Source organism: Taudactylus pleione, unplaced genomic scaffold, assembly GCF_031769625.1.
Source record: "Taudactylus pleione unplaced genomic scaffold, aTauple2 ptg000309l, whole genome shotgun sequence".
Classification (NCBI taxonomy): Eukaryota; Metazoa; Chordata; class Amphibia; order Anura; family Myobatrachidae; genus Taudactylus; species Taudactylus pleione.
This window is the reverse complement of record NW_028284710.1, coordinates 5,895,315-5,920,508: the sequence shown is the minus strand read 5'-3', so window position 1 is coordinate 5,920,508 and position 25,194 is coordinate 5,895,315. Positions and strand designations below refer to the sequence as shown.

General features: G+C 42.8%; 1 protein-coding gene and 1 long non-coding RNA gene across 4 annotated transcripts in view; both read left to right on the top strand.

Moving 5' to 3' along the window:
• The window catches only part of AHRR (aryl hydrocarbon receptor repressor), a 459,962-nt gene that overhangs the window by 101,862 nt on the left and 332,906 nt on the right, over positions 1-25,194 (top strand). The gene's annotated exons all lie outside the window — the stretch shown is intronic.
• Positions 5,723-9,385, top strand: LOC148511387 (uncharacterized). Its single transcript, XR_015868735.1, has 3 exons — positions 5,723-6,024; positions 8,242-8,361; positions 8,709-9,385. It is a non-coding gene; the product is annotated as an uncharacterized LOC148511387 (long non-coding RNA).

Genomic DNA, 25,194 nt, shown 5'->3' with positions numbered 1-25,194 from the left:
AATTACAATATTCTACTGTGTGCGCTGGCTTCACATGGCACTGAGAGCTGCAGCAGTGAGCAGCAAGGAAACTTATTGGGCATGTGCATTGTGTCTTTCTTTACAGCGCATTCTTATTCTTACTATGCCAATAATTGTTCATAATGTGCGCTCGCTCTATTGCATGCACCTGTGAATCAGGCCGTATGTTTTCAATTGCGCCTCACCTATAATTCCAATCATTACTGGCCTGGATAGGTAAAACAGTACACAGAGCTGTCTTCATGTAGACAATAAGCCTCAATAGGTCTTGTCTCTGCCCAGCATCTTGGAAATTCGTTATAGCCTCAGTTTTATGTGATTTAATTTCTTCAAAAATGGATGTATGAGTAACATTAATCCCCTGCATCAAAAATATCAGCTTCATGGTTCTGTCTGGATGCACTGTAAGGCTGGGTACACACTGGAGTGTGTTGTTTCATTTTGGTAGATTTAGCCAAATATGACCAACAAATCGTGTATATAGTACAGTGTGTATGCATGATACGTGCGCTCCCGCGGTCGCTTCCCATGTCGTCAGGTTTGATGTGCTGCACAGATCAAACCTGACGATATCCCATGAAGGACAGAACTAGTGTTCGTTCCGTAATACATTACATTGTTCTGATGTGTACCCAGGATCCGATATGCTGACCCAGCCTAAGACTGTATAGGATGATACCTGCAATTCATGTCAGAGAATGTAAAATGAAAGAGAAAAATATATGTTTTGAAGCTATTATTTAATAAGACGATACAGACAAAACCTACAGAAATGTTTTTAGAACAATTATTTTACTGCTACAAACTCTGTGAAATGTACTATAACTGTGACAGGCTCTTAAACAATATGCTATGGCAATTCTAACCTTTGATGTTACCGTGGCTACTGTATATGTTATTGTTACAATACCATGCAACCAGTCAATAAATCAAAGGTTACCTACAAACTATATAGTACTCTATAAAGGTAGAAGATAGAGTAATATTTGTTTTGAATGCCTGCTATTAACATAAGCAAACTTATTCAGTATTGGGATGCACTTATAGTACATAATAATTTAAAGTATTTGTTCGAAAATTGACATTTCCCAAGCAGCATATACAATAGGGATCCGGGCAGTCAGAATACCGGCTCCGGAATCCCCACGGTCATCAGAAACCGGCTCCAGAATCCCAACGGTCAGAATCCCTATGATGGTGAGCATTAGGATTAGAGTTAGGCACTAGGGGGAGGGTTAGTGTTAGGCTGAGGGAAGGGACGTTTAGGGTTAGGCTGCCAAAGGGGTTAGACAGTGGGAGGGGTGGGTTAGGGGGAGGGTTAGTGTAAGGGGTAGAATACTCACCAACATGCGTAAGGATTTTCACCGCCAGGATTCCGGAGCCCGCATCGTGACCGTCAGGATTCTGACCGTCAGGATCATGTACACCATGCAATATGCCAGTGGATCCCAAACTTTTTTGAATCATGGCGCCCTAAAGTATCAGCATTGTTTTCACGGCACCCTTAGCCAAAATGTTGTTATTGAGAAATTCAGAAAAAAATGTAGTAAAGTAGTAAAGTGAAGTAAATTGTGCTTACCTGTCATCCTTAGGTTCAGTTATGTGGTGGTGGACAGGTTGGCACTTCTGTTTGTCCACATTTTTACATTACATTGACCATAAACACCAACCTGAGGCACTCCTGCAAGTGTCCCAAGGCACCCCAGGGTGCCGCGGCGCACAGTTTGGGAACCACTGCAATATACCATTCCTAAATACAGTATGACCACCAGAAAAGGTTCCTTATACATATGCATAAGCAATTTCTTTACATCACTTATAATCTACAGAATTATACAGTAAAATAAATGTAATTTTGCAAGGAATAATATATATTTTTCACAATATAAGTCATATTTGCTTAGAATGTTGCTAAAAGCCGCAATATATATATATATATATATATATATATATATATATTTAATTTGGTACACTATTTCTACTAAGAATATAAATGTAAATGGGGCCTGATTCAGATATGTTCGCAATGCCGATATGGAGTGATTATTGGCCGACTGCGCGTGCATCATGGTTGTACGTTAGCAATGTCACTCGTAGTGATTGACATTCAGGGCCTGTTGGGGGAGATTAACGGGAGTGACGGCAAAAACGCACCCCTGTTCCCGACCATTTTCAAGGCATGTTTAAGCCTGCAACTGCGATCCCGTATACAGATCAAGTAGTTCCAGCGTCTCGATGCACTTGGCCATTCTGCAGGACCATAGGGCTACTGAAATTACTGATTATGGAATTATCTGTGACAGCGGTTGCGCATGTGTACGCAGTTACTTGGATTTACGATGGCCCCTGTGGGTATCTCAATACATATCATGGTGTCTGTGACATTTGCATATTTTCAAACACAGCAGCTGTGATTGCATTAGTGTACATCTCTGAGTCAGGCCCATGGATAACATATTTGGGATAACATATTTGGGAAAAAGTTGAATGGTATGAAAAACAATATAACAGATGAAAATCTATGCCATCATTGGTATAGTCATGTACTGCTGCCCCTTCTGCTTCACCTTTGGATTGGACCTGACTTTTCTTGCGTGTCAGCAAAAGATAAGAGACTATCACATCCTGGGTATATTGATATATATTGCACTACTGTTACTATACACTGTTCAATAAATGTCATGACTACCAAAACACATTCATGTGCAGGCATTCTTTTTCATATGCATTCAATGCAAAGGGTTACCATAGCCATTTTTGATATGGCGTCAGAGCTGGATTAAGATCCCATGGGGTCCTAGACAAGATACCAGTTACGGACCCCTCATCTAAACTATTCATACCCTGCTATTTACTTAGCCTACATATTTTAGTAAAGTGCTATACATACAATAAACACAAGACACAAACACCAAATTACATACATGCAGGATGCAAAGGATTCTGTATTAGAAAGGGGTATGATACAAAAGGTCGACAATAAAAAGGTTGACAATAATTTGGTCGATAGACAGTACAGAAGGTCGACAGGCACTAAAGGTCGACATGGAAATGGTCAACACAGAAATTGTTGACACTTTTTTTTCTAACCCTAATCTTCAACCTAACCCTCCCCATGGTGTCTAACCCTAACCGTCCCTCCTAGTGCCAAATCCTAACCGTCAGGGTAAGTGCCTAACCCTAACTGTCCCTCCCCTCCTAAGTGGCTGACCCTAACCCTCTGGTTAGTCCCTAACCTACACCTAACCCTAAAAAAAAATATATATGTGTCACCATTTCCATGTCGACCTTTTGAACTGGTCGACCTTTTGTACATGTCGACCTTCTGTACTGTCTACCTTTTGTCATGTCGAGCTTCTTGTGTCGACAAAATCATTGTTGACCTTTTCATTGTTGATCTTTTGTATGGAACCCATTAGAAAGTGCACCTTAAAAAACCTTAAACCACAAATTAAATCTAAATACAAATTAAATCTAATACAGAAACCAGAATTGGTATAAAATATATTCATATTATAAAGAACAGGCTAATGTAAAGGAAATTCATATTAGAAAATTAATATGTGGAGCAAATTTACATATGTAAGGAAGAATCAAAATTAATAAGCACTTCCTTCACCTCAGTCACATATAGAGACATACACATATACAGGAAGGGTCACTTATATATAGACACACACATATACAGTACATGGAAGGTCACATTTAGGGGTTAATTCATTAAGGGAAAAATATCCCCTGTGATAATTAAGGATTGAACTCGCTGCAAGTTCAATCCTTGTATTGGAGGCATTCATCAGGCCTCCTATACTTAATTATCACTTCCGAAAAGCTGCTCCTTTTGCGGAGACAGCTCTTCGGAAAAAAGGGACATTTCTCCTGCTTAACTGTCTCTTTGCAGCCTGTATTGAAGCTGCGAATGTGCAGCTTGAAGACTGGCTGCGAAGAGACTGTGAAGCAGCAGGGGAGAAGCCAGTGGAGTCCAGCCCCCCTCCCCCGCCAGCCCCCTTCCCCGCTTGCTTTGACGCACCTCACCCCCCCCCCCGCTCAGTACGCAACAATCGATAGATTGCATTCATATAAGCAACTGCGTTCCTTGCTGAATCAGGCCCTCAGTTTTCACTTTCATATGAGATTATTTTCTATTTCACAGGCAGAAAGCAAAATTAACTAAAGCAATGAAGGTAGAAAGTGATATAGTTGGTTAAAGTTCTAGAAATATATATAAGTGTAATTATATAATGCTCCATTGTTCTGTTGAGTAAGGTGTCAGCCACTTATTACACATAGATAATCTTGCAGATCCCAGATATCAGATCATGTTTTTCTATGGCAATAAGAATAGACTTTTTGGGGTAAATTTACTAAGAATTGTGTTTTGTCAAGATTAAACACGATCGGCATCGCTGGAACATGTGCGTTTTTTTCAACAACAAACACCCGAATTTACTAAGAATCGTGTTTGCCTGAATCGTGTTTTCGGATGGTGATGGTGTAACTGTAATCGAGTTTACTCGATCACGCTTTTCCGGAATACGGGCGTAAATTTCCGAATACAGGCGAATATACATGCATGAACCCGAAAATCGTGTTCTGATTAGTTGATGTTGTCACATGTCATCTTGTAACTGGAAAATCTTATAAAAACAAACAGCCTGAACCTCGTGGGTTGCAGTAAGGAGTTGGCAGGGAGAGAGTTAGGAGTGTTTTGTGGAGTTGCAGCAGGGGTTAGGAGGTGGGTTAGCATTAGGGGTTAGGCACTAGGGGGATGGTTAGGCACTGAGGGTGGAGAGTTAGGTTTAGGATACGGAGGGGGGGAGGTTAAGTTAGGGGGGAGCTTAGGTTCAGGCATCAGGGAGGGAGGGAGGGTTGGGTATAGAGAGGGGGAGGGTTAAGATACCGACTGACAGGTGTTGGTATCCTAACCCTGTCAGGATTCTGACAGCCAGGATCCCGATCGCCAGCATCCTGTACCTAACCCACAGGAGGATCTTTCAGAGTTTACATTGTTGCTTGGTGTGTATAAGTAGAATTGTGTTTATTCTTGTCGTCTTGTCAGTTTCCAGTTTTCAGTCTTTAGAAATTTATTTTGTGTGTGTGTGTGATTTTAGTGTAGCGGTAGGAGATGTCTGTGTTTGTTTTAATTTTCTAAAGCTGGGTACACACTGTGCCAATAGATCCGCTGATAGGCAGCCGATCAGGTAAGCTATATAGACTTACCAATCAGCCGCTCGATGTGTGTTCCCTGACATCACAACTGAGCAGGCATTGAATTTGCCCGCCCAATTGAGCTGTCAGTCACTGGCGGTTCCTGCAACAAGTGTACGGGCGATCAGCTGACGCCCTTACACAGCCAGATGCGCTGATATAACTGCAGATATATCGGCCATCTGCTGTGCTGCAGAGCAGATGTTATATATCTGTGAACGTCATCGTTCACAGATATATCGGGGGTACACACTCGCCAGAACGCTCATGATATATATCGCCCAATGTGTGCTCCCTAGGGCAGAGGAGAGGGAGGGAGAGCTTGAGGCAGAGAAGGTGGCTGCTGCTGAGTCCCTAAGCTCAGATGACAGTGATGAGGTGCCTACTCAGAAGGCAAGATGAAAACTGGACTTAATGTCAAGTTTATGTTTCCAGAAAATATGGCATTGGTGCAGGAGGTGATAAAGCACCACCATTTACTTTTTGGACGCAAGGCTGCAAGCACTTCAACATGCTACAAGAATGCAATTTGGGCAGGAATAGTCTGAGGCTGAGCCATAAACGCCACGGAGGCCATTCGTAGATCCGAGGATAACTGCAAGAAAAGGTTCTGGAACATTAAAAGGTGTGTAAAGGCAAAGAAGGCCACGGAAACAAAGCAAGCATGCAGAACGGGCGAAGGATCACCTTACCAGGCCAATTACCTGGACTATGAAGAGCCACTTATGGTCCTTAGGCCACCGGAGGTCATAAGTCGACTACACGTCCGTGACACAGATGCCCCCAGATGGCCTGGTAAGTCACCATATTTTACTAAACTTCTACTTTGTTTTATGTCTTAGCACTTGTGTTTTTAAAAATCACTTTTTACTTTACAGGTTTTTTATTTTATTATTAATTAAATCAATGTACACTTGTTTATCAATGTGCAGCAGTCTAATTGCAGTGTTGTGTATGTTATAATGGGGTCAGGTACGGGATCCTGATGGTCGGGTTGCAGGCGGTCAGAATACAGACAGCGGCATCCCGACTGTCAGACTCTCGACAGTATCAGGTACACTAACCCCTAACCTCTCCCTAACCCACAGTATAACCCTAAATCCCCTCCCCCCACAGCCTAACTCTAACCCTCCCTCCCTCACAGCCTACCCCTCCCCCTAGTGCCTAATCCTAACCCCAAACCTAACCCTAATACTTACCGACGGGATACTGGCTGCCGGGATTCTGACTTCTGGGATGGTAACTACATCCCTTCCAATGCTGTTTTTTCACTTTACAAACTTGACATGTATTTTATTGTTCATATTGTTATAATATTTTATAATATTTTATGTTACTGGTTTTCATCAACATTTGTGTATTTATAACTTCCCAGTACAATTTTGTGTCTGGTATAGATATTTATACAGGTTAAGTCTCCCATATCCAAAATGCTTGGGACCAGGGGTATTTTGGATATCAGAATATTCCGTAATTTGGAATATTTACATATCATAATGAGATATCTCGGGAATGGGACTCAAGTCTAAACACAGAATGCATTTATGTTTCATATACACCTTATACACACAGCCTGAAGGTAATTTTATACAATATTTCTAATTTTTTGTCTTAAAGAAAGTTTGTGTACATTGCACCATCAGAAAGCAAAGATTTCAGTATCTCAGTCATGCTAAAAAAAAAATCTGTATTTCAGAATATTCCATATTTTGGGATACTTGGTTATGGGAGACTCTACCTGTAGTAGCATGGGTGTCATTGTTTGTAGTGTTTATGGTTTACATTTGCTGCTGTGTTGTTGAAGCAAAGAGGCCAGATTTTGGGGGTTTTTTGAGGGGGGAGTCTGACAACTTTATGTTTTTTTTGGTAATGTTTGTGTAAAATTTAGTTTGTTATTGTCAAGGGTCGAAATACTTAGGGGTAAATTTTTTAAGAATCGAGTCTGATCGAGTTTTTTTTTTTTAAATAGATTTGCATCGCAGAAACTTGGGTTATTTGATGCTTCTGAAACTCTCAAATTTACTAAGTGTGTTTAGCTTAGATCAAGTTGGCCAATGGTGAAGCAGATCGAGATTTCTCACCTGAGTTGCAGGTTTAGATAGAGATTTGCAAGTGTGTTCTCTTCCGAACAAGCATCCTGCACATATCAGTGAGAAATGTGAAGGCTGATTGTGTGTTATGCCTGTCAAAAAAGGGTTAAATGTAAAAAAAATGACTTAGGGCCACCCCCCCCCCCAAAAAAAGCATAAACAGCCCCGGGCTGCTCAGCCAGTCCTGGTTCATAAAAATACGGGGGAATAAACGAGTAGGGCTACCCTGAATTTTAGGAACCTGCACTGCTGAGCCTGTCCTGGGCTGCTGAGCCTGTCCTGGTTTTCAAAATAAGGGGGGGAAAATTGTGTAGGGGTCCCCCTATTTTTTAAACCAGCACCGGACTCCAATCCGGAGGGGGTGTAATGCCGCAACAAGGGGACCCGGTGAAAGGTCCCCATCTCCCGTGCTCCCCAGGCTTAGGCTGAATCCCGGGGCTCTTCCCCGCAACCCTGGGCTGTGGTTACGGGGGTAATAGTAGTAAAAATTTATAGAAACTATTTTTTTTTACAGTGGAACTACAGGTGCCAGCGTGCCTGCTCTTTGGCACTTGTGGAATTACAACCAGAAGTTCTGTCCACTTCTCCAAGTAGTAATCCAATGGGTGTACCTGTAAAAAAATTTCCAATACTCACCTAAGTCCTGTAGCATCCCCGGGTCTTGCCAAAACAAAAAAACGAGTGTACCCATGTGATGTCGGACTAAACTCACCCGAGACTGCAATCTCGTCCAAACTCTAATCTTAGTAAATTTACTTACCCCTTAGTGTTTTTATTTTTCTCTGCATTTTTTTTCGAAACACAGAAGACCACAAAGAGATGCTTCAGACTTTAATGAAGCTGATAGGTAAATGCACAAAGACTTTTTTTTGTAGATACGCAAATCCAAAATTCTAATGTTTGTTTCACGCTTTTCTTGTAGGTCCGTCCACGGCACAACCCCCAAGATGCCAGTAAGCCTGTACCGACCCTGAGCCAACAAGGCAAACACAGTTGCGGCGAATGGAAGAGACTGCTGGGCCACAATCACCAATTCTGCAAGGTGAGTCTGGGAATTTTGCACAAACACATTAACATAACACAATTTACAATCAAAACAGCAATACATACAACGATGTCATTCATGTGTATACAACAGGGATGGTCAGTAAGCTTCACTTCATCCCAGCATGCACTGCCACATTTTTAGCATGGTCTGAATCCAAAGTGTGGTACAGGCATGCTGAGATGTGTAGCCCCTCCGTGGCTGTAGGATACTTATTGAATACCCCTGTAACTTCTATACATTAAATTTGTTGATATGTAATTTCAAAACATTGTAGCCTACAATGCACATGTATATAGTAATTGTTATTTACCAAAGAATACTTACCCACTTGTCTGTTCTAGGTTTGGATGACAATCCTGTGGAATTGGTGAATAACATCTCTGATGTTGAACCTGTGGAGACAGAGCAAGACATGGTTACAAAATATGACTGACTTTCAAACCCAGCAGATGAGACTACTCCAAACCCAAATGAGCTAAATAACTGCCTTGAATAGAAGTCTTCTAAGGAGCAATCAATTCATGTCCGTACAAACGATGAAACAAACCAGAATAGCAAACTGTCTAAAACAAATTTGTGAGTCCAGTAGCAGATTCCATAACACATTACTAAATATTCAGGATCTAACAACAGGTTTCATGATACTTTGATACAATGAATTGAAAACCAGAGCACTGCAATTCGTGACCTAAATGGTACAATGTTAAATTTAGTCACACAAATGTTGGGCCGCTTACCTGATCCAAATGCCAGTACATCAGGAGGCGCACATCATAAACTAAAACACCAGTCACAGCACCACCCAGACGAACACACTGCAGTAGTAGTTGCCTCACAGCAGCCCAGGAGTGGAAAGAAGGGACCTAGGGGAAAGAACTGAAAAAATAACCACAATTACCAGTTTAATAATAAGTTACGTAAATTACATACATGTTATCGTATGCTAACAATGTATTTTAACAGTTTGTAAAATACCTCAACATTCTACTGTATTTATCACAGTAATGTTTACCTTAAATTATCTGCCATATTCTACACTTTTTTGTAAGTTTGTACTTAGCATTTACCAAATATTATCTATGTCACTTTATGGTAATTTTGCATATATTTGAAAAACAAATAAATATTTTACAACAAAATGGTGTCATTACTGTGTAAACACTTTATGTGGGCGTAATTGTGTCTATTCAGTGTAAGAATGGTATATTTACATACATTTAAATAACAGTTTTCAAACAATACACAATATAGAAATGTTTTATAGCCATTATACTAATGCTCAATGTATGTAAAGTACAAACACATCCAAAAACATGCAAACTCTCTGCTCCTGAGGTAGTCTATTTTAAACTTCAATTTTAAACCGAGTTTGATCAATTCACAGCCGTGTTTGAAAACACGATTCTTAGTAGAATTACATTTTGTATTATTTTCTATTGAAAGTACTTACGAGTCGTTCTGATGGTGTATTGCTTTGTTTTTTCATGTGAATTGCAGTTTGATTACGCCCGTGCTTGACTTTAGTAAATCTCTGTTCCGAGAAAATAGACAAAACACACCCGAGAATGGCATCTCGACCAAACACAATTCTTAGAAAATGTACTCGACCAAACACGATTCTTAGTAAATGTACTCGACCAAACACAATTCTTAGTAAATGTACTCGACTAAACACGATTCTTAGTAAATTTACCCCTTAGTTGGGAATTCAATTGTTATAGGCACACGTAGCTCCCGTCTAAAGTGACCAGGAGCTATACAATTGTTTTGGGCACCCATTACTTATTGTGGTTTTCAGCTCATAGCCTCTTGCGATGCAAACAGAAATTTGCCCAAAGTAGGGTTTTTGGGAGCCTTACCTGCAGCGCGCCCAGCTTTTGGGCACCTTAACTGGCACTTTGCACCTCTCATCACTTTATGCAGCTAATACCATGCATTTTGGGTGCAAGAATGCAGCCGTCCCGACCAACATGGGGCAGGTCGCACAAACAATTGAATTTCTCCCGTCACTTTAGATGGGAGCTACTGGTGCCCAAAACAATTGAATTCCCCCCTTAGTACAGTATGACTAAGTTTAATAACTATTCCAAGATGTTCAGGCCATTATAGTTTCTATACTGTAGTTCTAAATATACCAAACAGCGCACACCAAAGACCAAATTATTTTCAAATGTGATACATATCAAAGAAGCAAGACTTGTAACTAAAAAGGAAAAAATATCAAAGCTAACAGGCGTACAGCCCTAGGCCAGAGGAGCTTCTTTGCAGTACTGTGTCTGTACAACAATGATGTACTGAAATAAAAAGGTCTCTGTTTCTTGTGTTGATATCCTGCAGAGCTGCACATACTGTATGCATAGATTTGCTTTCTCTTGCTTGTTCTTCATGTCACCAGCATTGTATACAATAGGCCTGGATTTGTGGTCTGGGTCTAGGGTAGCAGCAGTAGTAAGGCCCACCAAGCTGGGATTTTTTTTCCTGCTGAAACCTTCCCGACTAAAGAGTCCGGCCATGGTGAGATATAGTGGCGCATCAGATTTAGTTGATGTGATGATACAGTTTGTGTAGAACAGACTTTAATAATATTCTGCAACCCTGCATCTGCTCAGCATTATCTCTGTAATACACTGTGATCACTGGACACTGAAGAATATAAAGTCCTGTCCATGTAGGATTCAAAAATCTTGATTGTTAGTGATTGTTTTTTTATGTCATCTGTTGCTTACATTCAACTAAAGATACACAGGAATATGGGGGGATCGGAGACAATCCACAGGTAAAGCTCCTAGTAAAGCAGGAGATAGAAACCAGAGGTAAGGGCAAGAGATGATAAAACAAGGCAATGGAAACGCTTTGTGAATTTAAGTGACAAATAGTATCTAGACTACTGACAGATAAAAACAAATGATCAACATGGTAAGCAAAGGTTATTAATATTGACAGTGTCTTATGGATATACGATAGATAGGTCTAGATTCAGTTTGAACTCTCATTGGTATTAAGGACTTCCAATAATCATCTTGAGGCCAGTTTTGTTATATGTGATTAATGCTAGTTACATTGTTAATTATGTGCCTGATTTAGAGTTGTACGTTATGGTACAGCCCCAGCGGCTATGCAATAATATGCTAATGTCGCAGGCACTGTCCTGTGTAAGTAGACGCCTCTTGCTGGCTTCTGTGATCTGCTGCTGCGTCCGAGGATTATGATAGTTAGATTGTCTTCGATTTGAGGCCATGCAGGTAAGCGGTGATGAAAACACAGATGCAGGACAATAGTCTAGGGAGCAGTGGCATAACAATGGTGGGGCAAGCGGGACAAGTCCCTGGGGCGGGTGACATGGTAGACATTGCAAGAAAATGATCATGAGTACAGATCACACTTGCCCAGAGCAGGCACCAAACATACACTAGTAGTATGATCTAAAGCTGCACACTGTCATGCTAGCTGTAAGAAATGTCACAACCCCTGTCACATATAGAAGGAGCCCCAGCAGTCATGGAGAGAACATATAAATTGCAGTGGTGGGGGATGAGGCAGCTGCTGAATGATCTCGTGGAGGCAGAGTCAGCATGTGCAGGAGCAGTGCCATGATAAAATGACTTTCACCAGCACAGAAGCAAAGGTTAATTGAACGGTTTGTTGATTCAATTGTGCTGTCCAGCTTCAGCAGCTTGATTGCACATATTACAGTTTAATGAGAAGGGCATTGCAACCTAGTCCTAGAGACATTTCCACAACATACTCAGGACATTTAAAAATATATACGTTATGCCCATTTATGCTTGGACAATCATATAGAGATAGATTTCCTGTTTCCAAAGGTGCATATACTCAGTTAAGACCAACCCTGCATTATCTTCCTGTATATAGGAGAAATTGTATCATTAAATCTATTTTCTGATATTTTCACCCCAGTCCATTTGTGGACTACTATCATCTCTACTATTAAGCAACTGAGCCCAAGAAAGGGATTATAAGGGGTAAATTTACTAAGAATCAAGTTTGGTCGTTTTTTTTTTTAAATTCACTTTGACTCGCCGAAACTCAGGTGAGTTTCCCGTTTTTCAACTCGCAAATTTACTAAGAAGTGAGTTTAGCTGAAAGTGAGTTTTCCGATGGTGAAGCAGAACAAGTTTTTCCCCCCAAATTGCGAGTTTAGATGAGATTACTTACCCGAGATTGCAGTGTTTTCTCTCTGCAAAACTCACCCAGGCAAGCAGCCTCCACATATCAGTGAAATATGTGAAGGCTGCTTGTGTGGTCTACCTGTAAAAAACGTGTTAAATGTTTTTTTTTTTAAATGACGTAGGGTCTCCCCAAAAGCCTAACCAGCCCCGGACTTGCCAACCAGTCCTGGCTCCTAAAATTACGGGAAACAAAATGAGTAGGGTTGCACTGTAATTTAGGAACCAGCACCTGGCTGCAGGGCCAGTCCTGGTTTTAATTGTAGGGGGGAAAAAATTGCATAGGGGTCCCCCTATAATTAAAACCAGCACCAGACCCAAAATGGCTGGGCTGTCATGCCACAGCCCGGAGAGCCTATTACCGGGGCTCTGTGGCCAAAACATTATCAGCCCAAGCCACTCAGGCCAAGCCGGGGATCTCAGGGGAAGTGGGGACCTTCAAAAAAAGGGGTCCCCCCTCTCCCGAACCCCAGGCTTGGTCAGAAGCCCGGGGCTCTTCCCCGCACCCCTGGGCTACCATGTGACTGGGTAACTGCATATATGTGTATGCCTACTGTCTGTAGCTGTGAAGATCAGGGAGGGCCTGAAAAAAAGAAGGGGAATATGATTGGAATGACACGCACTAGCAAGGAGTTGTATATATTTTCATTATCTGCAATAATACAAGTACTGTGCAATAGTGGAGAAGGAGTTGTAGATATTTTGCCTTTATCATTTATAATTTTACAACCAACCCACATTGCGTACATGGATAAAAGGCAAGTATTTATCCGTATGCAGGGCTGTACACTTTTATACAACCAATCTGTGCCTATCTGTACACTTCTATACAACCAATCTGTGCCTATCTGTACACTACTATACAACCAATCTGTGCCTATCTGTACACTTCTATACAACCAATCTGTGCCTATCTGTACACTTCTATACAACCAATCTGTGCCTATCTGTACACTGCTATACAACCAATCTGTGCCTATCTGTACACTTCTATACAACCAATCTGTGCCTATCTGTACACTTCTATACAACCAATCTGTGCCTATCTGTACACTTCTATACAACCAATCTGTGCCTATCTGTACACTTCTATACAACCAATCTGTGCCTATCTGTACACTTCTATACAACCAATCTGTGCCTATCTGTACAGATGAATGCAGTTCCAATATTTACGCAGTTAAGCTATGTTTTGCTACTGCACATGCACAATAACTCCAGAAATCCCTTACAGAGCACGCGTGAACCCAAGTGTCTGATGGTGATCACAATTGCCTACAGCATCACTTTCACTTGAGAAGGGGTTTGCAATCCATGGGCGTTTTAAGGTGGAGACTGGGTGTTGACTGAAAGTGTTCACAAAAAGGGGTCCTTTAATGGGCTTGAAATGGGAGTGAATACTGGCGTTCACAAGGGTCAGAATCCCGGCTCGACAATCCCGGCAGCTACGATCCCAGAGGTAAGTTTTAGAGTTAGGGTTAGGCATTAGGGGGAGGGTCAGGCTGCCGGAGGGGAGGGTTAGTGTTAGGCTGCGGGAGGGGAGGGTTAGGGTTAGGCTGCGGGAGGGGAGGGTTTGGGTTAGGCTGCAGGGGGGGGAGAGTTAAGGTTAGGCTGCGGGAGGGGAGGGTTAGTATTAGGCTGCGGGAGGGGAGGGTTAGGCTGCGGAAGGGGAGGTTTAGTATTAGGCTGCGGGAGGGGAGGGTTAGGCTGCGGAAGGGGAGGTTTAGGGTAAGGCTGCGGGAGGGGAGGGTTAGGCTGCGGGAGGGGAGGGTTAGTATTAGGCTGCGGGAGGGGAGGGTTAGGCTGCGGAAGGGGAGGTTTAGGGTTAGGCTGCAAGGGGGGAGAGTTAAGGTTAGGCTGCGGGAGGGGAGGATTAGGGTTAGACTGCGAGAAATGTGGGTTAGGTGTAGGGTTAGGGGAAGGGTTAAATTACTTACCTGCAGGCATTGGTATTTCAACCACTTACTTACCTGCTGGCATTCTGTGCACTTGGATCGTGTACCCAACCTGGCTGGGAAACGCTGCTGCATTCCTGATCGCAAATCCACAGCTTCAGAGGCCGTGTTTAGTTGAATTTGATGACAGTAGTTACAGTAGACCCTAGGCTACCGTAAATGTTGATGATGCGACCGATGCTGTGTCGATGTTGGAGTGTTTACAATCTCCAAATACACAAACCATGCAGTCTGAAAATGGTTGTCTCATCAATCGAGCACAAAGGGAAAGCTGAGATAAGCATTTGCATATTCCTGCAACCACTATTGCGTACGTGGCTGCATTACCAACCGACTCTGAATCATCTGAGTCAGGTCCTTAGTCTCATACCTGTCATCATATTCAGTGCACACTTGTATCCTTGGTACAAAATATCCATCTATATAGCACTCAGTTGACACCCTTAATATGCGAGACTAAACTTTAACTACTGGTGAACACCCTGCTATGTCCCTTTAGTGACAAATGGAGATGCAACAGAGGGTCTAACTCAGAGATGTACGTAACCCCGATGTTTACTCACATCTCCAATGTTTTTAGATCTGTGCATGCGCAGAACCCGCACTGTACATGTGCAGATCTGGGGCTGCGATGTCACAGTGCCCCAAATGTTGCAGGAGGTTGACAATCTGCTGGCTTCTAGGGGCGGCAACATGGAGCACCTCAGAAAATGGAAGCGTGTTGTCCCCGTTTTATTCGGCAATGTGATTTTTACAGACTTCCGGTAAGAACACGCAAGATACTTCTGCAAAACTGACGCATTCAACACTGCATCTGCCCCACAGTGTTTTGTATCAATGCCTCACAGCACTCGGGCTATGTGTTTGATTAAATTCAGGGTGTTATCTGTATAGAGTATGTATGGGCTCACAGGTATGCGGTCTGGATGCCGACGCTCCTATTACCGGTGCCGAAATCCCGACACTGGTCAGAAGGTAAGTATCAGAGTGTTAGGGGGGGTTAGATTTAGGGTGCGGGGTAAGGCACTAGGGGGAGGGTTAGACACTAAGGGGTGAGAGTTAGGGTTAGGCACCGGGGTGGGGGAGGTTAGGGTCAGGCACTAAGGGGGGAGGATTAGGGTTAGGCACCAAAAAGGGGGTGTTAGGGTAGGGAGAGGGGGAGGGTTAACATACCGACCAACAAATGTCGGTATGTTAACCCTTTCAAGATGCCGGAATCGGGATTCTAACTGCCGGGATCCCGAGCGCCAGCATCTCATACCGATTCCGTCTCACCATATTTGTATGGGTTTCCACTGGGTGCTCCGGTTTCCTCCCACTTTCCAAAAAAATGGATTATGTAAGCTTCAATGGAATAGGGACTGATGTGAATTAATAAATATTATCTGTAAAGTGCTGTGTAATATGGTAGCAATGTATAAATAAACAATAATCATAACACTTTTAGCTGTTAATGAAATAATTATGTTGTACCTTGTTAAATATTGAAACTGTCTGGCAGAGCTGAAGATTCATTAATGAAACACATATAGTATATGCTTGAGTTTGAATGTTCTCTTCTATTCTAGAAAGACACTGTTTCATGTTTCTCATAAAGTGGAGAGCTCCAACTGTATTTATAAAATGTTGAATGGACTAGCTGTCATCTCTGTGATTGTATCCATAATGTTTCCGACCCCAGTGCAATACTCTCACTGTCTGCAAATAATCACGGGATGAGTTTCAAGAAGTGTTAATTTACATAAATAAAAATGATTATCTTCCGGAATGATGACTTTAAAAAAACATATTGTTGAATTCATTGAGATACAACAGCTACATTATATCACCCAAGTAATCCCTATATATGATGAAGTTACGGTACCCCCAATAAGGGTTGTCACAATGCCTTTGTAGTAAGTCCTCAATTTGCTTTTTGAGAAATCGAACAGTTATGTCTCACATGGAAACTTTATTATCCTAAGAGTTTGGCTTATTTTAATCCCTAATGGCTACTAAGAGAACTATCTGTGATAGCCAGCTGGCAACCATACTTGACAAATTTTCTTCTTTTACCTCTAAGAAACAAAAGGAGAGTCAGGACCAGGTGGGAAGGGGTGGAAAGCATTGCACTACAAAGTGCCTGATCACAGCCCTGCCCCCTGGTAACAAATGGCATGATTTGCGGTGATGATCACCTGAGGAAGGGCCAGGATGATACATTTCATAGCTTCATCACGCCCCCATCACGGGAGAAGTGGGTTGGGGTGTGGTGTTCTCTTTAGCTTATATTTGGGACCCTCCCGGAAATTCCAGGATAATTATGCTGGCAACTACTGCAAAATTCAATTAGCTAGTAACATTTTAATAGCAATAATATACTGTAGTTAATTCATAGGCTCCTATAAAGCAATTTAAATTAAACATATCCACAATGCTACAGTAAGTCCCAGGCTTCATCAGCATCATGGGCAAAAACATAAAGTATTACCCTCTTTACCCTATTACCCTAGTACGTTGCACTCTAGCAATGGTAGGAAGAATCACCTAGCCAATTGCTTATAAACAGCTGAATCACCTCCCTCATCTTCGAGGTAATGTCCTGGTAGGATGTAACGCATGTTACATAGCTCAGACAGTAGTCATTTCAGTTTTTGTGTCAATAGTTAGGGTTTGGTATATTTTGTAGACACTTTTAATGAAGACAGTTAAAATATAGACAGCATAATGCCGGCGGCATTATGCTGAAGTGGTACTCATGCAAATTTTAATTATTTAATCATTTTAACCATCTCAGCATTTTAGTTGTAAATACATAGCTGGAGCTACTATTAAGCAGCTTTAGGCAGCTGCCTAGGGTGCTGGGACACTAGGGACGCCATTGAAGCCACCTAACTTTAACATGAAGGATATCTCTGAAAGGTACTGAAATGAATGAAGCCGCATGAAGACTGCAACTATAATAATAAAAGTATATATATATATAAAATGGAAATAAAGTAGTAATAAAATAATGTTAATTTATTCTGTAAAAAAAATAATATTTTGAATATATTGGAAGCTAAGGTTGCGCATACTCTAAAGGGTCCACAACTGCCTGGTAATGCAGTGAGTTACTGTATACTGCTCCCAGCCAGTATCAGCAGGAAATTGAGCATTACTTTTTTTTTAAATAAGCCATGAAAATGATTTTGGTGATAGAAATTACCAATCTTTCATAATATTATAATCCCGTTTAAATTACATCTACAGTATATGCAGTTAGGAAGTCAATAGTATTATGTGTATCTTAATTTATTTATAACTAGCAACCCACAATGGTTTTGCACAGGAGCAATTTCATCTTGCCAAATCCCCCTGCATCTCATAACAACCTATGCCATGTCACCACAGTCCCCTGCATCTCACCACAACCCCCTGCTTCTCACTCCTGCATCTCACCAGTGTCACCACAACCCCCAGTGCTGCTGCCCTCCAGCTGGCTGGGGCCCGGCCACTGGGATATGCTGGGAAGGTCATGAGGATCATGGATGAGAGATTTGTATTGCAGCTACCATAAACATTATCAAAAGCATGTCCCTGGGGCACCTGTTTATATTTCCGAGGCCTCCATGTGCACCCCTCCTCAGTTGCCGCACATGGTGATGAGCAGTGTCCTTATTGCACAATGTACCCTGTATTTCCTAGGCTTCCTGTTGTCTTCCTCACCGTGCCCCTGTCTGAGAACAGCACAGACTTCCATGGGAGGTGCTTCCTGTTCAGTAAGGGTGTGTAGCTGAGCGGGAACATCTTGATGGAGAGAGAGCACTTCACGGTGGAGGTGTGGTGGCCAGAGTATGTCTGCAGGTTCAGTATAGAGTTGGATATCGGAATTCGATTGTTACTAACCATAAATGTTTTTGTTCCGATGGTAGTGTTTTTACTATTTGATTTTTTTATGAATAGCTATGCCTCCCCTGACTCCTTCTTGGCTACTGTGCCTGCATCAGAGCATCTTCATGGGTTTGTTGGAGTCTCTCTCACTCTCTGTCTGCCTCATATATGACCATGCTCAGTCCCTGATTCCCTCCCCTCTCTAGGCTGATGCTAAGCAACAGTGCACATTGCATGGCTCTCACTGTCTTTTGCTGTTTCAGCACCCTGTCCAACTCCTACAGCAGACTGGTGCAATATTTTGTCACAGATGAATGGTTCTAAACCTTCCTCGACCTGTTGTATTCCTGCTGTATGGAATAGTGAAAACGTCATTAAAATCCGTCCAGTGGTTCAAGAGATTAGCCTGAACGAACAGACCGACCCCTAAACCGGGGATTTTATGAGAGAGAGAGAGAGAGAGAGAGAGAGAGAGAGAGAGAGAGAGAGAGAGAGAACTGTTTTTTTTGTATTTTTATAACATTTTTTTTATTGTTTTCGACTTATCTGTAAAAGTGAGGCTGAAAGTCCTAGTCGGGGTTTAAATTCCACTTAATATGGTAAAGCATCGTGTTTAATAGGATACTGCTGGCACAATTATGCTGTCCACATTTTACCTGTCGACAAAACAACTACATTCCACTGGTCCAGTCCCGGTATATATGAATCCATCAGTCCAACTGTGCATTTCTGTAAGGCAAGGTTACCCAGCCGACAGACACTTGGGGGCTAATGCAGAGCTGGAAGCAAAATGGGTGTCAGAAACAAATGCAAATGGAGTGTATTTGTGCACATATGCGGAGCGGTCCACACCTCTGAGATATGGCCCAATCTGAATGGGCAACATACCTGACACAAGCCATATTCCTCAGGTTTTTTCACTATCTTGGAGTTTTTTGGGGGTAAATTTATTAAGGTGACAGTTTTTAGCAGTGGAGATGTTGCCCATAGCAACCAATCAGATTCTACTTGCCATTTAACTAGGACCTTCTAGAAGATAATAGTTAGAATCTGATTGGTTGCTATGGGAAACATCTCCACTTATAAAAACTCTCACTTTAGTATATTTACCCCTTGATGTTTACAAATGTTAAACTTCTATTTAGAGTATACAATCGTCGGGTCTTTCTTTCGATAACGGCCGTTGGATTGTATAAGTGTGTACGCTGTCCTGATGCAGGAGCATTAGATGACAAACAACTTTTAACTCTCCTGCAACGGTCAGGATTGGGAGGTTGCATTGAATGTTCTGTTTAATATTTGTCGGCTCGACCTCCCGATGTCATAGCAGCTCGTACACACTGTGCTATGTCTGCACAGTGTGTATGGTGCTCTGCGGCAGCTGGCAGGGGGTCACACATGGGACAGACTGCACGGCTGATCGGGAGGTGTGTACCAGGCTTAACTCTTACTCAGAAGACTCCTCTCATATTGATCACTATTAGAGCAATCTGAAAGCATTATTAAAAATCAGATTTATTTGCATATTTACACTGGTGAGTTTTCTTCTAGAGCTTTATCTGGATCTCTACTGTAGCTGCCTCTCAAAGATTTACTAAAATTGGACAATCAAGCGCTAGCAGCCTAACTCCCACCAAGTAGTATGAAAATTCTGCAGGGTTGGGAAGTTGCTATGGCAGTGTGTCATACCGAGCTTCCTTTTCAGTACCTGAGTGAGGCGTATTAGCTCCTCGCATGGGAAGCTCTCTGCCCTCATGCTTGCAGCTGAATGAAGCTGGTGAACAATAGCGGTGCTGATTGCGGCTCTGAGATGAGGGCTGTATTTGTCTCTGCACTTGTGCCTCTGCGTATCACCAAAAACCCTTCACTAAAATGACTTCCAAATGAACTTTCTTAGAAATATAGAAAAGTATGTACACATGTAAAAAGATAAGTTTGCTGTACATTACTAAGTTTCTGCCAAAATGTGGTGTAAATATACGTCAATATGAATTTTTTTCTTTAAATATGAGGTATAAAAAAGTCTCAATAATAAAGTGCAGAAAGATGAAATGAGAATGTGATTTTAAGTTTTATGTTTGTGTTAACCAATCAGCAACATATATACATGCGCACAGCAACATACATACATACGCACAGCAACACACACACATGCGCACAGCAACATACATAAATGCTCACAGCAACACACACATGTGCACAGCAACACACATACATGCGCACAGCGACACACATACGCACAGCAACACACATACATGCACACAGCAACACACACATGCGCACAGCAACACACATACATGCACACAGCAACACTCACACATGCACACAGCAAAACACATACATGCACACAGCAACACACACACACACATGCACACAGCAACATACACATGCACACAGCAATGCACACAGCAACACACACATGCGCACAGCAACACACACACATGCGCACAGCAACACACACATGCACACAGCAACACACATACATGTGCTCAGCAACACACACACATGCACACAGCAACACACATACATGCGCACAGCAACACACACATGCACAAAGCAATGCACACATGCGCACAGCAACACACATACATGAGCACAGCAACACACACACATGCACACAGCAACACATGTGCACAGCAACACACACACATGCACACAGCAACACACATACATGCACACAGCAACACACATACGCACAGCAACACACATACATGCGCACAGCAACACACATACGCACAGCAACACACATACATGCGCACAGCAACACACATACGCACAGCAACACATATACTTGCGCAAATGAATGTAAACAAAGAACAATGAATTTGCTTATCTGTCAGGATGCTTTGCTCCATACGTGGTGTGATTGCTCCATAAGCTGATAAATGGGAGCAGTGTTGGCAATCATACAATGAGAATTTAAGTGGTCATTTGCCATCCTTCATCATCATGTTGTATTCCCACCTGTCCTCTAGCTGGTGCAATTTGTACACCTCAGTTTGTGCCTTACTGTACGTGGTCTATATGGGATAAGCCCTTCACACCTCAGGTCTACCCTTCTGTCATAAAGGTCGATACAGGCAAAATTCACTGTTCTCTGCAGTTGTGGCTTTGCGTTAGTTCGCATTGAAGGCATGTGCAGTGTGAAAATACATAAGATACGCATCGCCAACTGGCATACTACTTACTCTGCATGAGTTAAAAACAGTTAAAAAAAATAATAATAGATATCTCATTTCGGATTAGGTACAACCAACTTTAATAAACTAATAATATGAGAATGGGCTTATTCTCATATGTCACTAAACCTGCAATAAAACTATTTATTTAATGTCCTATCTACCAGTTTCCATCAGAAAAGTGCAAGACTTCACCATTTATATGAAGGTTAGATGTCCTGTATCCATATGAATATGAGAGAATTTACCCACTTGCCTGGTATGGCTGCATCAGATGGGATCACCCCAACTGACAACTTGAAGAAAGCCTCCACAGGTGATGAAATGACTATATGTAAGATACAAGACATCTAACCCTCCCAGTGCCCCTTTATAGTAACCTATATGCAAAATGAGATTACCCTAGTTTTATTGATGGAGAGGAGACAATGCCCTAAGGCAGAGCAAAAACCTTTATGTGGGGGAAACAGATTATAAACTGAAGACAAGTATTAATCCCCAGAATGAAATACTGGGAACAATGTACTACTGTAACTTGTTATACTCATTACCTTCTGTTATGTGTTTCATCTTTTGTGGCTATAGATAAAAAAGAGCCTGTTTGTAAAAAACATTGGCAGAAATATTTAGAGGGACATAACCCCATTGATCCGGGAAAGTGTGCCACTCCTATTTTGTCTCACGGTACATGAAAGTTATGCCAAGTACCCTATGCAGATATTATTCTCTTACACTGCAAAGAACCATGGTTGTGGCTTGTTGAAGACGCATGTATTTATAATTATTTGTTGTTTTTATTTAAAAATCACCAAACAATGCCATACAGTTTTATTCTATCACTGCTTCCTCACAAAATATTTTTTCTATGTTGTATAATAAAAGTAACTAGCTGTGACTTCTGGATGGGATGGGTACAGGATGCCAGTGATCGGGATCCCAGCGGTCAAAATCCTGACTCCGGTGCCTAACCTAACCTCCCCCCCTAGTGCCTAAACCCAACCTCCCCCTCTCCGCACCCTAAACCTAACCCTCACCACTTAGAGCCTAACCCTAACCCTCCACCTAGTACCTAACCCTAATCCTAAACCTCCCCTCAACCCTGTACTTATCTTCAGGATACCATCGCAGGGATTCTGACAGGTGTTGGGATTCCGGCGCCGGTATTCCAAGCGCCGGAATCCCTTGGGATACTGAACATATACATTCAGGATAGGGGTTCAGATGTCAAAGTTTAGCATTAACATATACAATACAATTGGAATGATCATATTCACTTTCTGTAAGGCTTTCAACATTATAGGTAGTCCCTACACATATCACAGGAAAATTATTTATATGCTTTGAAATTATTCTGTAATGATTGAAATCGATCTATAGTAAAAGACACAAAGGTCATGGAATATGACAAAACTCAAGTGTGTAACACAGAAACCCTGGAATTTAATGGAAGCGAATAGGATCATGTAGGACAGGGGTCTACAACCCGTGGCACGCCGATGGTTACTGTAGTGCAGACCGCAGTGAGTGCAGTCTGCACTACACACAGAAACAAGCACACGGCCGCCTCCACCGCCGGCAGTGTGTTTGCCTTAGCAGCCAGCCAATGAGAGTCAGACAGACTCTCACTGGCTGCTGCGCCCACTGCAGGAGCCGGGCTGGAGCTCACTCATGAGCTCCATCTTCCAGCTCCCACAGTGGGTGATGGGAGAGACATCATGATGTCTCTCCCATAATGTAGAGTGGGCCGGGCCGGGAGGACGGGGGAGTGGACGGTGGCGGGAGCAGGAGCCGGAGCAGGGATACAGGTAAGTGTTTTCTTTTTCTTTTTTTCACGTATGTCTGCACTGCTGGGGGCTCTCCAACATGGGGGGGGGAACTACTACTTGGGGCACCACTGGGGAGGACCACTAATGGGGGCACTGCATCTGGGGGGACCACTACTGGGGGGGACTACTACTAGGGGCACTGCATCGGGGGACCACTACTGGGGGCACTGCATAGGGGGGACTACTACTGGGGGCCTCTGTATAAAGGGCACTGCATGGGGGGAATACTACTGGGGGCCTCTGTATAAAGGGCACTGCATAGGGGGGACTACTACTGTGGGCACTAAATAGGGGGGACTACTACTGCGGGGACTAAATAGGGGGGACTACTACTGGGGGCACTATATAAAGGTCACTACTGGAGCACTGCATAGGGGGGATCACTACTGGGGGCACTGCATAGGGGGGACTACTACTGGGGGCCTCTGTATAAAGGGCACTGCATGGGGGGAATACTACTGGGGGCCTCTGTATAAAGGGCACTGCATAGGGGGGACTACTACTGCGGGCACTAAATAGGGGGGACTACTACTGCGGGGACTAAATAGGGGGGACTACTACTGGGGGCACTATATAAAGGTCACTACTGGAGCACTGCATAGGGGGGATCACTACTGGGGGCACTGCATAGGGGGGCACTGTATAAGGGGCACTGCATAGGGGGATTACTACTGGTGGCCTGTATAAGGGGGACCACTACTGGGGCACTGTATAAGGGGCACTACTGAGGGTACTGCAGAGGGGGGCAGTTATGGGACATAATTAAAATTGTAGAAGGGGGCAGTTATGGTCATAATTGTGTGAGGGGGGGCAGAGTCTAAATACCGCAGTATAGCTTAGTGTGCCTCGGCTTCGTAAAATTTTTTAATGTGGCCCACCCTGCCTTAAAGGTTGAAGACCCCTGATGTAGGATTTCGGCTGCAAGTTAATAAACTTTCTATCGTCAGATGATAGATGTGACCCATAAACTTAATTAAACTTAACTAAAATAAACACAAGAGACCAAGTTATGCCATTTAAAAATAAATGGTAAACTTTAATTAGTTACAATGGTAGGTATGGTGGCAGAAGAAATACCGGCAAACAACCAGCATCCACTTGTCTTAGGCCAAAAGGATATCACAACTTACGAGGGCCAACTATCCCAGACAAGGGCATGTGTGATCTTAAAACTTGCAAGGGCCAACTATCCCTTTCAAAGCAAGTGATGTGGCCCCAACACCCATGCCAATGCACCATACAGCCTGCTCGGTCGAGAGGTGCCGCTGACCCCAATAGGGTGAAATCAGCCTAACCAGTGCATTGAAGGGGTGTGCACCACTCATACTGCCGCAAGATGGATGCTTCAATATTGCCAGTCTTTACCTGCTATGAAAAAAAGCCAACACAAGACACAATAGGGGAGGGTCGGTGGGAGATCAAATTCAAAGAGGCAGATTTTACAACAGCAGATTCCCCACACCCTCTCACATAACATGCCCCCTAACCTCTCGCCCTATCACATCTGCTGACCCGCTGTCAAACAAGCACAAACATCTTTAACTTTATTAACCCCTCTATCCCTGACTAGAAGTTTATGTGCCCTCGGTTCTAGCCCAAACCTCCGTTATGTTATTTCACTGATTTAACTGTGATGGTGGCACAAGCCGCTGCATTGCTAGGAGATGCGAACGCTGGGCGATCAATCGCTGAACTCCTCCTACCTCCTGCCTGTCATTCCTGAACTAACCGGATTGGTGCCTGTGGCTTTTTCTATCTTGTCCTTAGGTTGCCTGGATGCCAGTGATAGCGTTTTTACGTGTTCTGGTGGTTAGTTTCCTGTTCAGTC